Below are 13580 nucleotides of genomic sequence, written 5' to 3'. Positions count from 1 at the left end.
AATCAAAGATTTTAACCCGGTCACATGCGCTGACTCTGCTAAATGCAAGAGAATCTACTGGAAAGAGACGTTCAACGGTGAGGTACAAGAATCCTACCCCCCCGGCGACGTTCTGCTTCTTGGATGTAAGTCTGCATGTGTTATAAGTATATTGCAATACTTTTTGTCTCGATCGTACTATTACTGCCTGCTGATGTAGCTTCTGTGTAAGTTTGCGGCTCTTATATTATTGTTCGGCAAAAGGTGATGGAGGCGTTGAATAGATTTTGATCGGTGTCGGCCCGCCGTCAACGCTGTGTGTACGGTCAAACACAACCACGCATACGCACCAAAGTACTTACCAATAACGGAAACCTAGTAAGCATGCTCAGAGTAATTGCCTCATCCCCCCTAATCCTTCTTGAATAAGGGAATAACGGACAGCGAGTACGCATAATCACAGTAATTGCCGCATTCCCCGCCCTTTTATTGGAGCATTCCTGCGTGTGCGCAGGGCTTGAATAGTGTCTGATAAAAGAACGTGCTCAGTGTACTATGCAACTGCTTGCACGTAATTATTTAACTTGCAGCACTCCGCTGCACTGTGCGTGCGCGGCATATTATAATCGGCGCATATTTTGCAATGTGGAAGTCTCATACAGTTCAACGTGCTGATGGCCGTGGAAACATATTTAGACATTTTTGCTGTCCCGGACGGTGACACGAGCCGCGTGCGTCTTCTCGCAAGCAAACGTTTACGTTGCACGGGCGGCGGAGCTTGCCGACTAGAAGTGCGGCCAGCTAGTTTATCTGCTCATTGTTTATACTCATATTATCTGACGCTGACCACTGAAAACGTAATAGAATGTGTACATACATTCCATATTCCATTGCAAAGTGCTGTGTAACGTGTCCTTTAGTTAGCAATAAGTTTAGCTCCCATAAATTTCTCTCTCTGCATGCCACATAGGCTAGCAAATTAGCAGACAAATGACAAAAAGGGACCTGCATCTGTTGCGCATTTATTTGTTGCCATTAAAATTTATCCAACCGCGGTCACATTCAGTGTGGTCGTCTGCTACAGCATGTCATCAATATTTAAGGAAGGACAGGCTTTTAGAAAATACAGATATCTTGCAGGATGGACGAACGAGGACAATATGTATGTGGGAAAGCAGGAACAGTATTTAACTGAAAGGGAACAGACATGTCAGAGTAATGAAGCATAGAGCAACATGAAAATACAATGGGTAAGAGGTGCTGAGAGGTATCAGAAAAGGAGTATTGGCACCAGGGATCTCTTTCAGAAGGGGAGAGTTGTTCCTGAAGTCGGACCAGCGCTGCTAGAAATAAACCACTGATGCGGCAGTACAGTGTGACATAAAGCGGAGATCATTGAAAGCTTGAGAAGCATAGAATAAATGCTGATAAGAAGTATGGGTATGGAGAATGGGCAAAGCCGACGGGCAACGAAGGTATTAACTAAATATTTGTATAGGAAAAGTGCGGACTTGCAGTGGAGGAAGAGAACTAGAAAACTGACCAGTAAGTGTACAGGATTCCAGAAAAGCATATATTGAGCATATTGAATCAATGGTCAGAAATGTAGGGGGAGAGTAATGTAAACTTAATGGGGAAAAAAGGCAATTGTTGGGATATGTAGAGAGCTTGCACTTGGGCCACAGTGGCTGCCATTCCAGTATGCAGGCAGAGTGTAACACGTCAGAAGGCATGGCGCACACGTATAATCAACTTATTGGTCCCTAGCTGCTTCATCCTGCACAATCGAAGCTGCTGTAGTACTTCAATGCTTCTGGCTTACAACAGTGTGATTCAGTGGGTATGTGTGTAATCTGTGTGCACCAGAAAAGAGCACATGTTTCTAAAAAGTTGGTCTATTACTATATTGACACTTACGTATCACTGCATAGACTCTGACGTGGTGCAGTTTTTTTTTACTTGAGAAAAATTCAAAGCCTATAGATCCGTTGCGTGAGCACGCTTGCTGACAGTCAATGCACCATTCTCAAAAGGTAACATATATCGAGGCTCTTCAAGCAGTTAGCTTGAGATTTCAATCTTATTCTGCTTGTACGTGATGGGCTATATAATTTGAACTAACGGAATCACTACACCTATGACTTTTTCAGTGAAGCTAGATTTTCGGTCATGCACATTTGCAGCACTGATTGCAATAACAAAATGTCTCTGATCATCATGCCACTTGTACTGTGGATGCATGTCTTTGCTTTCTCCAGTTTCATATCTGAAATAAAGCAACTTGAGTTCTTCATTACAGTGGTGGCCCATTATTGTAAAGGCACAGATCAGCATGCACCCAGTGCACCTGCTAGAAATGTATTGCTGCTGTTAGGTGATTTTGATACTTCGGCATTGTTTCATGCGTTGCTTCATGTCTTTGCAGTCTTGTTGCATTTTTGTTAGCTACTGCAGGAATGAGAAAAAAGGTCCCCTTGAGCAGTGTCTCTCAGGGCCGTTTTTGCAAGTAGTTTGCAAACGCAGCGCAATTCTCCTATAGAAAAACAGGTCCTATTGGAATGTCACATCAGTGCATGGGCGATGGCAGGATGTTTTTTTTTTATCTTATGAGCCAAACTTGCTCATCCCAGTAGGGGGGGGGGGTGCATTTGTCCAGACGCCATGCTGGCAGAGGCACTGATGCCATGAGCCAGCACTTCTGCCAGCCAGATAAAGATCTTGGATTACTATAGATAACACATGTAGGTATTTGTGTTGGGGGCAAAAATGTTTGTGGTGATTATTTGATAAAGTAAGTTGGTGAATTTTGCCTTAATGCTTTTATTTGCTCAGACGCTGCATGGATGCTTGAAGATGGTACTTGCTAATCTATACTTTCTGTATTCTGAAGGTGAAACGCAGTAAAAAAAAATTAAAAAAAATGCTCCTTCTCGGACAAGACTCCCATGGCCTGAAAGCTCGGGTGATGAGCTTATTGAGAGATGGTTGCTAAGGAAAGAGCAAGAAAATAGCAAGTCCCTGCGAAGAAAGGTCAGAAAGCTGGAGGAGAAGCTGAAATGGTTGAAGATCAAGATAGCCGCCTCCAGGACTTGCTGCACAAGAAATTTGGCAAGTTATAAACACTTTTCTTTTGAAATTTAAGCGAAATGATTTGTTTTTAAGTTTTAAATGCAGTGATGTAAGCGCAGAATTATAAGCATTCTGTTTGATATGTGCTGACAGTAATCTGCATTATATATAGCTGGGTGTACGTCTCTGTAACATGCTGTAATAGCCTGTCATTTCCTAACCATTAATTTTAATGTGTTCAATTTTGGACAGGCCAAAATACTATTTGTGCTTGGAGTCTTGTTTCAAACTTTGTTGTCATTTTGCCTGTAGCAAGCAATGTTTTCTAACAAAAATGTCAGAAATCGACAAAAATGTATAGTTACACCGGAAGACACCAGAGACATAGTCGCCGCTGGGCACCATCTGTGTTCACCGACCTTGAGTGTAGCCAGCAACTTTGGTGAATCAGTGATATTAGCTGTGGGAATAAGTTCTCTATTGGCATCATCGCAGTCAGTTATTACTGTACTTGGTTGAAAAAATTCACTGTGCTAAAAAACACCGCGACTATACACTCTAAACATAGATCATACCTTATAAGCACAACTCTCTCATAACATAAAGAATGTCGCCCATTGTTATGAGATTACAGTGGTTTGTTCTGCACCCTTCAAATTGTCCAGATTTGCCTGTGTACAGAAAAAAATTGATTTGTCCCAGAGTATTGGCCCATTTCAGTTTACTATTAGGCACAGATCATGGCACGTCCCCTGCATGTGCGGTTGTGTATGAGTTCCATTTATCTTGCAGTAAGGTGTACGTTGGCCAGATGGGCCGATGTATAAATGTATGTCTAAAGGAGCATTTGGAGGCCATATTGTCCGACACTTACTTGCACGTGGCTGTGCATTGCAGGAAATGCAACGAAGGAAAAAATAAGAATGATGATAAAGATAGACAAGGCTGCTATCCGCAGTTCTCACAAACTAGCATTCTTTTCCATCATCGAGATAGGCTAACATGAGAACTTAAGAAGGCCTACTGTATCAGGAAAAAAGGTGCTAGATGCATCACCCAGCCTTTGTCTCCCTAGCAGAGTGTGCATTTTTATACCTAGATAAAATTTGAAACATAATCTTTTTTTTTTTACTGTCTGGTGGTTCTGCGCAGGTGCATCTGCTTGTTTCTCTGCATATATATCTCATCTGTTTAGTCAAATAACCATAGTTGTGAGTCTGCGCTTGTCCTGTTTTTTAAGCGTTTAGACGTCATCTTTTTTTAGTGCAATGGATTTTTTCAACCATGTCTATATACCAACTCGCCCAACTTTCTACCTTATTACTGTACTTGTATTCACCTTGCAGCTGTTCTAGGCAATATGATTTCTTATTGTAGGCATCGATTTACTTGTGTTCCTGCAGCATATAAACTGTTGTGTCTACATTTTGAAAGTATAATACATGCAGAAATTGTGAGATGAATAAGGGCAGTAACTGATTTCTATGATACTGATTCACACAGCCTAAAGCCTAAGCCTCTGGTTTGTCCATCCAGCACAAGAGGTGCCGGCGGCACCCAAGATCACTTTGCACATTTGGAGCGAACACAGATGATGCCAAGCAGTGGCGCTGTCTCTGTTGTCTTACGGTGTAAATGTAGATGTTGATGTACTAGAGGGGGCCGTATTGCAAGAGAGAGTATGAATATCTAAATAGTACTAGGTACTGTTGAAGAATGTGTGCTGCATTGAAAATTACGTACTCTTACGGCACGCTTCGAAACTACAACTGTCATTGTGTACTAAAAATGCACTCTTTAGTTGTGTTTCATATCTTTTTGTACAGAAATTTGTGACAGTTGTGTGTACGGAATAGGATAGAATGTAGCACTGGATAAAGGTGGGGGCTAAGGATGCTGAAGCACAGAACCTTATCTCCGAGGATGTGAGAAGGGAGCCCGAACCACAAAGTATTGAATGTTGAGCGACAGGTATGAAGAGAGAAAATCAGAATGAAGAGATGGGGCCCCCACCTGATCTTACTTTGTTTAGCTTTTGCCTTTGTCAGACCTTGTTGAGCTGCAAAAACAGAAATTCCCCTTCACTCGGGAGGTCTTTTTCTAAAAATAATCCATCACTCTCGTGCCAATCACAGTAATCACACCTTGTTTTTTTTTTAGTTTGGTGTAGGGTAAAATGAAATGGGGTATTTACAGAAGTATAATATGGAAGTGATAGGAGGGACTTCCAAATTGGGGGGGGGGGGGGGGGAGGTGGCATGCACTCTAGCCTAGGGCCCTTATTTCTGTTAATCCAGCTCCGAGAATGTTGCAAGCTGTGATGGCTGAAATTTGCATGGCCTGCTGATCCACTTTCCAATTTTAAAACATGAAACTGAAACAATTGCAAAAATCACTGAATTTGTGCAATCAGCACTATTAAAACTAATGCAGGATATGTTGCTGGGCTAGTTAGTGGTTGTCGAGCATTATGTATTGCAGTGCTGGCAGACAAGGACAAAAGGACGAGATACACTTACACAAATGCGCTGAACTTTCAACATGATTTTGGATGTTTTGATTCGCGCTTTACATTTGACAGAAGGGCATCAACGTGCAAACGCACCTACAAAGTAGATATAATCTCAGTAGCCACATGTTTCTTTTTTCATGAAAAATCTGGAAGAAAAGTTAAAGGCCAGGGCACAAAAGCCAACATCGCACAAAAAATGCTAACGGGGCCGAAGCCCGAAGTGAAGGCAGCTTTTGATGCAAAAACTCGCAAGTGGCAAGTTAGCCACATTACCAGTTGTCATGTGGTTGTGGCATTTTTGAGAAGTGACCACTTTCCAGTTTAGAATTCCCAATGGCATCATAGGTTTCCTCCTTTTAAATCAATGACTGTGGTGAAATTTGTCAAATCACACCTTGTCATAGTCAATGCTGCAATTAAAACATCGTTTTTTTTAGTTTCCTTTATATTTTTACTTTTGTTCCTGGTGCAGTGTATATTTAAACATTTAGTGTTTCCTGCAAGATATTACATAAAATGAAGAGCTAGAGCAGCAATAGTTGAGTGAATCTGAGAAAGTAGGAACCTGGGTGCAAGCAAAAAAATGAAGACATAGTAGATGCTTGGGCATGCTGGTTAGACATCGGTGCAGTGCATTTACGCTCAGATGTCTGTGTCTCCTCGTCCTCGTCGTGAATGCGCTGCAACGATAATAAAAAAAGCATCAAGCTAGGTCAGATGAACTCATTGATGAAGAGAAAGTTTATTCATGCTATCAGTAAACTGCAGCTCACTGGCAAAGAGAAAACAGGAACATGCCCATGTCTACTACTCATGACCTCAAGCTTCTGGCACACACACTGACTTAACTTTGTAGGGCATAGACGTGATCGAGCTTGTCTACAAAGCAAAGGAAGTGACATTTTACAGCAGGTTTCAGTCTGTGTTCTCATTGAAGCAATACTGCATAAGAATAAGAGCAAGTAACAAGCACATTGCCCTAGACAATGCAGTTGAATGCTAGGATTTGTTCCACAGCATAATGCTGTGGTGCTATAAATGTGGCTCATAAATTACTTCAAGGACATTGCCTGCTCAGCTGAAGTGATGGCCATGCATAGATGGTCTGTGCTCTGGCTTCCTAACTAAGCAGACTGCAGTTGCAAGTGAAACCATCATGTACCATTTTGATTTCAACTATGTGTACACAATGCTTTCAACTATGTGTACACAATGCTTTCAACCAATTTTTATTCAGCTGTCAAAATGACTCCTCTTCAGAGTATCAATGAAAATAGACGAATGCTCCTTTTGTTGCATCCAGTGTGCATGCACTTCACACTTTTAGTGTTGCTTCTGACATCCAGATATGAGCTTTGTGCCATAATTGCTGTATAGTAGCTGCAAACCTGACAAAGACAGCTTGTGAGATCACTGGGCTGTGCCAACTTTGCTGTAAAATTGATGCTGATAAGAAGTCCATATCATCATTCTTTGTCAATCTGCTATCACTTTCCGTAGACAGTGCCAAACTTTGAAACATTAAAACAGTTTTGCTGAGCAGAACATTCTATCACTAATAGGTCTTCAGTGTGGGACTTGCAGTGTATGACTTCCTTCAGTGCTTCTGCTATACAAGCTTTCCAAGCAACTTGAGCTAGGATTTCAAAAAGGTTATTTTGCCCTTACCTGATTATATTTGCTTAACTCCTACATTATTCCCTGCAGCCCCCAAGTGAGATATGCAAGGTTTTATAAGAACTTCAGAAAACACCTATTAAATTGTTTCTTGCACGGTATGCCTCACAAACTTCTTTTTTTTTGCATTTTAAAGCCTATAAAATATGAAAGAAAAGGTCACTTGATTGGGCGCTTGAGTTTTGCTATTATGCAGCTGTCGAGAATATGTAATGAGTGGGCAAGGTTGGCAGCAGTACGACTGTAGGCATGGTGACGCAACAGTGTTGTATATATTTGGATCTCTAGCCTGTGTCATGTGAAGGTGCAAATGCATGCAGCAATGACTGACCATTGCTGACTACAAAAAAAAAGAGCATTTTCATTCTCCTTTGAAATGCTCGGTCAGGAACATTCATTGTGCCATTGTGCAGTAAAAAGCAGGAATCCCAGTCAGTCACTGCATGCTTGAGAGCAGCACAGGAGCTTGGCATAAGCATCTCGTCACATGGCTTTTGTTTCTCATATTCTGTGAATTTTAGAATGCAAGAAAGTACTGCATGAGAAATATAATATAGGAAACAATTTAATGATTGGTTTTCACTGGCACTATACAAGTTTGCATATCCCACTCCGGCTCTGCAGCAAATATATACAACTTTCAGTAATTAAGCTTACATAATAAGTCAGTTAATGGGGAATTAAAAATTACCCTAAGTTACAGTAGTCTATGTCAACATGAAACATCCAGTACAGTTGTCTCTGAAGTGCCGTTTGATTTTAAATCTTGGCTGTAGTTGTGCATGTTATGCATACCCACTGCTCAACGACTACTATAGTTTACCATATTGCCACTGTGCATCTGCATGGCTTTTAAAACTATTAGTGAGCATTAAGGCTGACAACAGTATAAGAGGTAAGTTGGAAAAAAAAAAGATAAGTTGGAATCTGGTGGAAGTATTCCAGATGGCCTATTCCAGTGTTTCTCAAATGGGGGTCCGCAAAAATATTTTGAGGGTCTGCAGACACACATCTCCCCCCCCAAAAAGAAAGTTTATGCAATAGATCTGTGCTCTGGCCTGGCAAGACAGCTTTGCAGGGTTAAAAGCATGGAGGTTCAAAGCCAACTAGTTTCTCAAAGGCAAAGACACAGGAGAGGAGTATGGAAATTGAGAGTCTGCATGTGAGAGAGGGATTTTTGTTGATGCAGGCATCGATTAAACTCGAGCTCTTGCTGCACTGCTGGATGGGCTGCAGGCAAAACATTTGGGGTGGGAGAGTGAGCAGCGCAGTATTGGAAGGAGTTCAGTCCTTTCCAGCAGAATACATACTGACATGCTGCCTCTGTCTATGTCCTCTGCAGCTGTGGCCCACTGGCTTATCAAGTGCACATTTTTAGAGGTCACTTTAGTATGGGCCCTATCCCAGTTTGATCTCTTGGAACTGCGGCAACAACAGTCCTCACAAGAATCCCTACCCCCCTCTACAGTCAACTTTCAGTGGTTCACAAGAGGTCTCCAACCCATCCATTGCCGATAACCACTGATCTATTCATTAAGCTGTTTGCTACTTACACAGATCCCTTCCGTTTCTAGCTCTTTAGGAAACAGTGCGAACAATGCACTGAAAATATGCAAACAAAAGAGTAGTAAGGATGGCTTTTCTTTATGGCTGTAGAAATCAAATAGCTAACCTTATCCATATCAAAAGGATTGTCTTTTTTGTTCATCTTTCATGTCTACTGTGGCCCATCTATAAATAAACATGTGTGAATTCAGATTTCAGTTTGTTGTTTCACTGCTTTTCCTTTCCTTGTAGGTGTTGAATGCACCTGGGGACAAGGTACCTGTACTGGCAACAGCAAACTGCCAGGTAGGGGAATCGCATATGCTTTAAACTCCTATGCTTTCACAACTACCTAACAAAGTCATAACACCCAGATTACTTATAACTATTTTTAATGTGCACTGCTTCACTTTGTTTCATGTTTCTTGCTATGCCATCCCACTTAAAAACTGGAAAGGATTGGCCAAGAAATCTATGTGTTCGTTCATTCATGTTTTTACTATTGCTTGCACATCAGAGTTGTAAGGGTGGCTTTTCTTCATGGCTGTAGACAACACATAGCTAACATCAAAACCAAGAGCAATATCTTTTTTTTGTTCATTTTACCTTTCTACTGTGGCCCATCTATAAACATGTGTGACTTCGGATTTCAGTTTGGTTCGTGTTTCACTGGTTTTCCTTTCCTTGTAGGTTTCGAATGTGCCTGGGGACCAGGTACCTGTACTGGCAACAGTAAACGACCAGGTAGGGGAATTGCATATGTTTACCACTCTTATACTTGTCCAACTGTGCAGACAGAAATACATAAGGAGGAGACCATAAGACCCAGAAAAACACCTTTTAACATTTGTTTTGTGTTTCTTGCTATGCCATCTCACTTAAAAACTGGGAAAGAAAGGTCAAGAAGTCTATGTATCCACTCATGTTTTTTGTTGCTTATTACCATGTGCTTGGGTACACATGGAAATAATTACTTATTTCACCACATTTACTATATAACCTATATTAAATCATTACTTGGCTAGTGATCAAACTGTAGGGACATAAGCGGCTCATTGTATGGCGCATACAAGGTGAGCCTACTGCCACTCGTAACAAGGAAAGCATAGAGGATTACTTATTTTGTTTATTAATATCGAAAATAACGAGTCATTTGATTCTACAAATGTACCAGTTTGTGTTTTCTACGGTCTGCGATTTCTTCCAAAATCTTTGTGGTTTTTACTGAACTGTTGAAAGCCAATTTTCATTAAAGGTGCTATCATGTAACACCTCTGAATTTTTTAGTCTAATGAAAAGTTAAATTATGTTTTCACACTGAAATTTTTTGCAGACAATCTGTGAACAAAGGTTTTTATCAGGCACCAAAAAGTGCCAGTAGAGTGATTTTTTTAACCGAAGATTCATCTGTTTTACATGTTTTTTCAAATCTCATTAAATTGGTGAACAATACAAAGCTTAATCAGATTGTCATAACATGTATAACTTAGAAAAATATTTATAACTGCCTCATGACTGGTAAATATCCTTGCAAGATATATTAGGAGAAATTGCCTTTCGATTAAGGGTTCTTTAAAGTGCATATTTTATCCTTATTGTCCATATTTTATTTTTGCATGCATGCGGAGGGTAATGCTTTTCTCTGTTCCATGCAGGTTCACCTTGGCAATTGTGTGTACATTCCTGTAGAGAGATGGCAGTGGCTCCTGATGCTGCCCAAGGATTCTCTGTTTTTCAAAGAACCAGTGAAGGCTGCCTGTGTCTCAGAAACAGGAGTGTGATAGGGGCCCCGTGTCGCCACTTTCCGAACTCTAGTCCATTCAGCCTCCAAAAAAGCCCTGACCTATCACAAATTGGCAGCTGTAACAAGTGAGTGCTTCAATCGTGATCTAATTATCTTTTTTTCAGTCAAGTTCATGTTGTTTTACATAAACACAGCTCAACATCCTTCACATTTGTGGAGAATTCATGTGTTCAATTCCATTTCTTTTATATTGCTGTGAATTGTTTTGGTGTTTCCTGACTGATTTCAATAATTTATTTTTACAATGATATAAAATTGACCATTTCTTCTCTTCGGACTTTTTTCTCATTTGTTGCTTTCCAGATGGATTTGTCGCATATATTAGCAGGAATGCTATTGATCAGCTGCCTCCAAGCAAGTGCATGCAGAAACTAAAGATATATTACAGAAATGCTGAAAGACGAACAGATGAAAAATGCAAGCTTGAAACTTCATATGTCATGTATATTAGAAGCCAAATAAATACTACCGAAAATTTCAGTCATTACCAGCCTTCTCTTATTGTATAATGTAGGACACCTGCTCAAATGTCACCACCTGAAAAGAAATTATATGGCCGTGGATTTCACGTCACCCATCCTGCCCAAATCACCTATAATGCCCGTATTGCCCATAATGCCCGTATTGCCCATATTGCCCTAATGCCCGTATCACCCATAATTCCCTTATGCCCATATCACACATATCGCCCATATACCCATATCACACATATCGCCCATATGCCCATATTGCACATATCACCCGTACTCCCCATATGTCCCATATGACACATATCCCCCATATCCAATAATACCGTATGCTCAAAATTCATATGGGAGATTTTCAGTAGGGTAGTGCTGACTCCTTGCACTCAATTGGGTACCACCTCAATCCTGAACTCCGGATCACCGGTTGCGTCTCTGCAACCTGAAGCACCCCCTCAGCACCCTCAAGCGCCGGCGGTCCTACCATGGGAAACATTTAACTTTGGCCCCACCCTCACCGACGCGAAGCTTGCCTCTCTCAAGGCCTTGCTGCTCGAACATCGCAGTTGCTTTGCACTAAGCGCCGGTGAACTCGGGTGCAATTCCTGGGCCCAACACCGGAAACACGCTAAGGAGGACGTCAAGCACGCCCTCCTTAAGCCTCCCACATTGGCCCACAACGACAAATCGGTCCCCATCGTCCTCCACACGGATGCCAGCCAAGATGGGCTCGGCGCTGTCCTTCTGCAGGAAGAAGGTCTGGTGACCACAAAGTTCTAGCTTATGCCAGCCGCCAGCTCTCCGACGTAGAGCGCCGCCGGCACTCTTCGGAACTCGAGTGCGTCGCCGTTGTCTGGGCCGTCGAGAAGTTTCGTCCCTACCTGTACGGCCTTCATTTTAACATAGCCCGGACAATAGCGCTCTTACTTGGCTGCAGTCTGCCAAACACTTAAATGCCAAGATTGAACGCTGGTCACCGCAACTTCAAGTGTACAATTTCACCATAGTGCATCGGCGCGGTTCTGCCCATCAAGATGCCTATTTCGTTTCTCGCCACCCTTGTCCAGTGACGGCTTTGACGGATTACAGGACTGCACAAACGCAAGATCCTGACATTGCGGACGCCGGCGCAGGTCTACGTAAATTGCGCCGGGTCTGTAGAATTAAAGATAATTTGTTGTGTCATGTGAGGCGGCTCCGTGGTGGACCACCCGTGTGGTTGCCAATGGTACAAGCAACACTGCGGTCGCAAGTCTTGCGCGGCCTACACGACACTCCCACAGCTGGTCACCTTGGTCGCGGCAAGACCTACGAACGAGTGTCGGAGAGCTTTTGGTGGCCTAATATGTCCAGAGACGTCAAGGAGCACGTTTCGTTCTGCCAGACATGCCAATACCAGAAATTGTACACACGAATAACTAAGCCACCCCGCAGGCTTTTTCGCCGCCGTGTTCACCTTTCGAACTGGTTGGACTGGGCCATTCGGGCCCATTCCCGGAGACGCCCGCCGGAAACAGGTATATTCTGGTTGCGATCAACTACTTTTCCAAGTGGGTCGAAGCACTGCCCGTTTCAGACACATTTCCACTCATGCCGTTTCGTTTGTGGAACAGCATCTCGTTCTTCGGCATGGTGTGCCTCGACGCCTCATCACGGACTGTGGGAGCTGCTTTATGGCCCATGAATTTGAGCGAGCCCTCCGCTCCTTCGGCATTGCGCATTCCACTACATCCGTCAATCATCCCCAGTGCAATGGCCTCGTGGAGCGTGTTAACCGCACCCTCACGGATATACTCACCTCCTACATGGCTCCGTCCCACAGAAACTTGGAACGTTTTGTTTCTGTGGCAGCTTTTGCACTTAACGCTGCGAGGCTAGAAACAATGCATGTCACACCGTTCTCAGTCGTCTATGGGCAAACACCCTTCATCCCGCTCGACGCGCAGTTGGGCCTTCCCCATCAGACTGCGTCACCAACTGCCTCCGCCCAACGACTTCGTTACGCCCGCCTCGACGCTCAGCGCAACCTTCTCACGGCTCATGCGCGTGTGCAAGTGGCCAATGCGGCAGCACCACGACTTCCCTCCTTCCGGTTCGGTGACTTGGTCCTCGTTCGCCGCACCATCCGCGCGACTGGCCAAGCCGCGAAGCTGATGCCCCGATACCGCCGCCCTAACTGTGTCGTTGAACGGCTCGGCCCCGTGACATAACGCCTCGAAGACCTCCCCGAGCATCGACCATGGGGTGTGCAACACATTTTCTCGGAGCATGTGTCAAACATGAATCGGTATGTCAACGGCACCAGCATTGACTCCGTCTTAGATACCGGGTCACCACTACTGTCGCCGCCTTGTGCCTCATTGCCTTCCCCACGAAATGCCGCCCCATAAGTGGAGTGCCTGCAGCAGCTCATCGACACTTCCTTCCCAGCGCGCGCCGAGGAGCGCTGCGCCAGAAAAATAAGAGGCGCGGGACTAGTACGCGGCGCCAGCGCGAGGGTTAGAGAACAAAAGAAGAGCGCCGGGGCAAG

At 43.3% G+C, this 13580-nt stretch overlaps 1 long non-coding RNA gene across 1 annotated transcript; it reads left to right on the top strand.

The window, feature by feature from the left end:
• Positions 1 to 8378: 8378 nt before the first annotated feature.
• On the top strand, positions 8379 to 11110 carry LOC146194823 (uncharacterized). The gene is made up of 5 exons (XR_014705412.1): positions 8379 to 8399; positions 9035 to 9088; positions 9473 to 9526; positions 10438 to 10651; positions 10890 to 11110. It is a non-coding gene; the product is annotated as an uncharacterized LOC146194823 (long non-coding RNA).
• Positions 11111 to 13580: the final 2470 nt, after the last annotated feature.

The sequence above is a fragment of the Amblyomma maculatum genome, chromosome 3, assembly GCF_055883805.1.
Source record: "Amblyomma maculatum isolate TAMU_Amacu chromosome 3, ASM5588380v1, whole genome shotgun sequence".
Lineage (NCBI taxonomy): Eukaryota > Metazoa > Arthropoda > Arachnida > Ixodida > Ixodidae > Amblyomma > Amblyomma maculatum.
The sequence above is the reverse complement of the archived record's forward strand: the minus strand, read 5'-3'. Positions and strand labels throughout refer to the sequence as shown.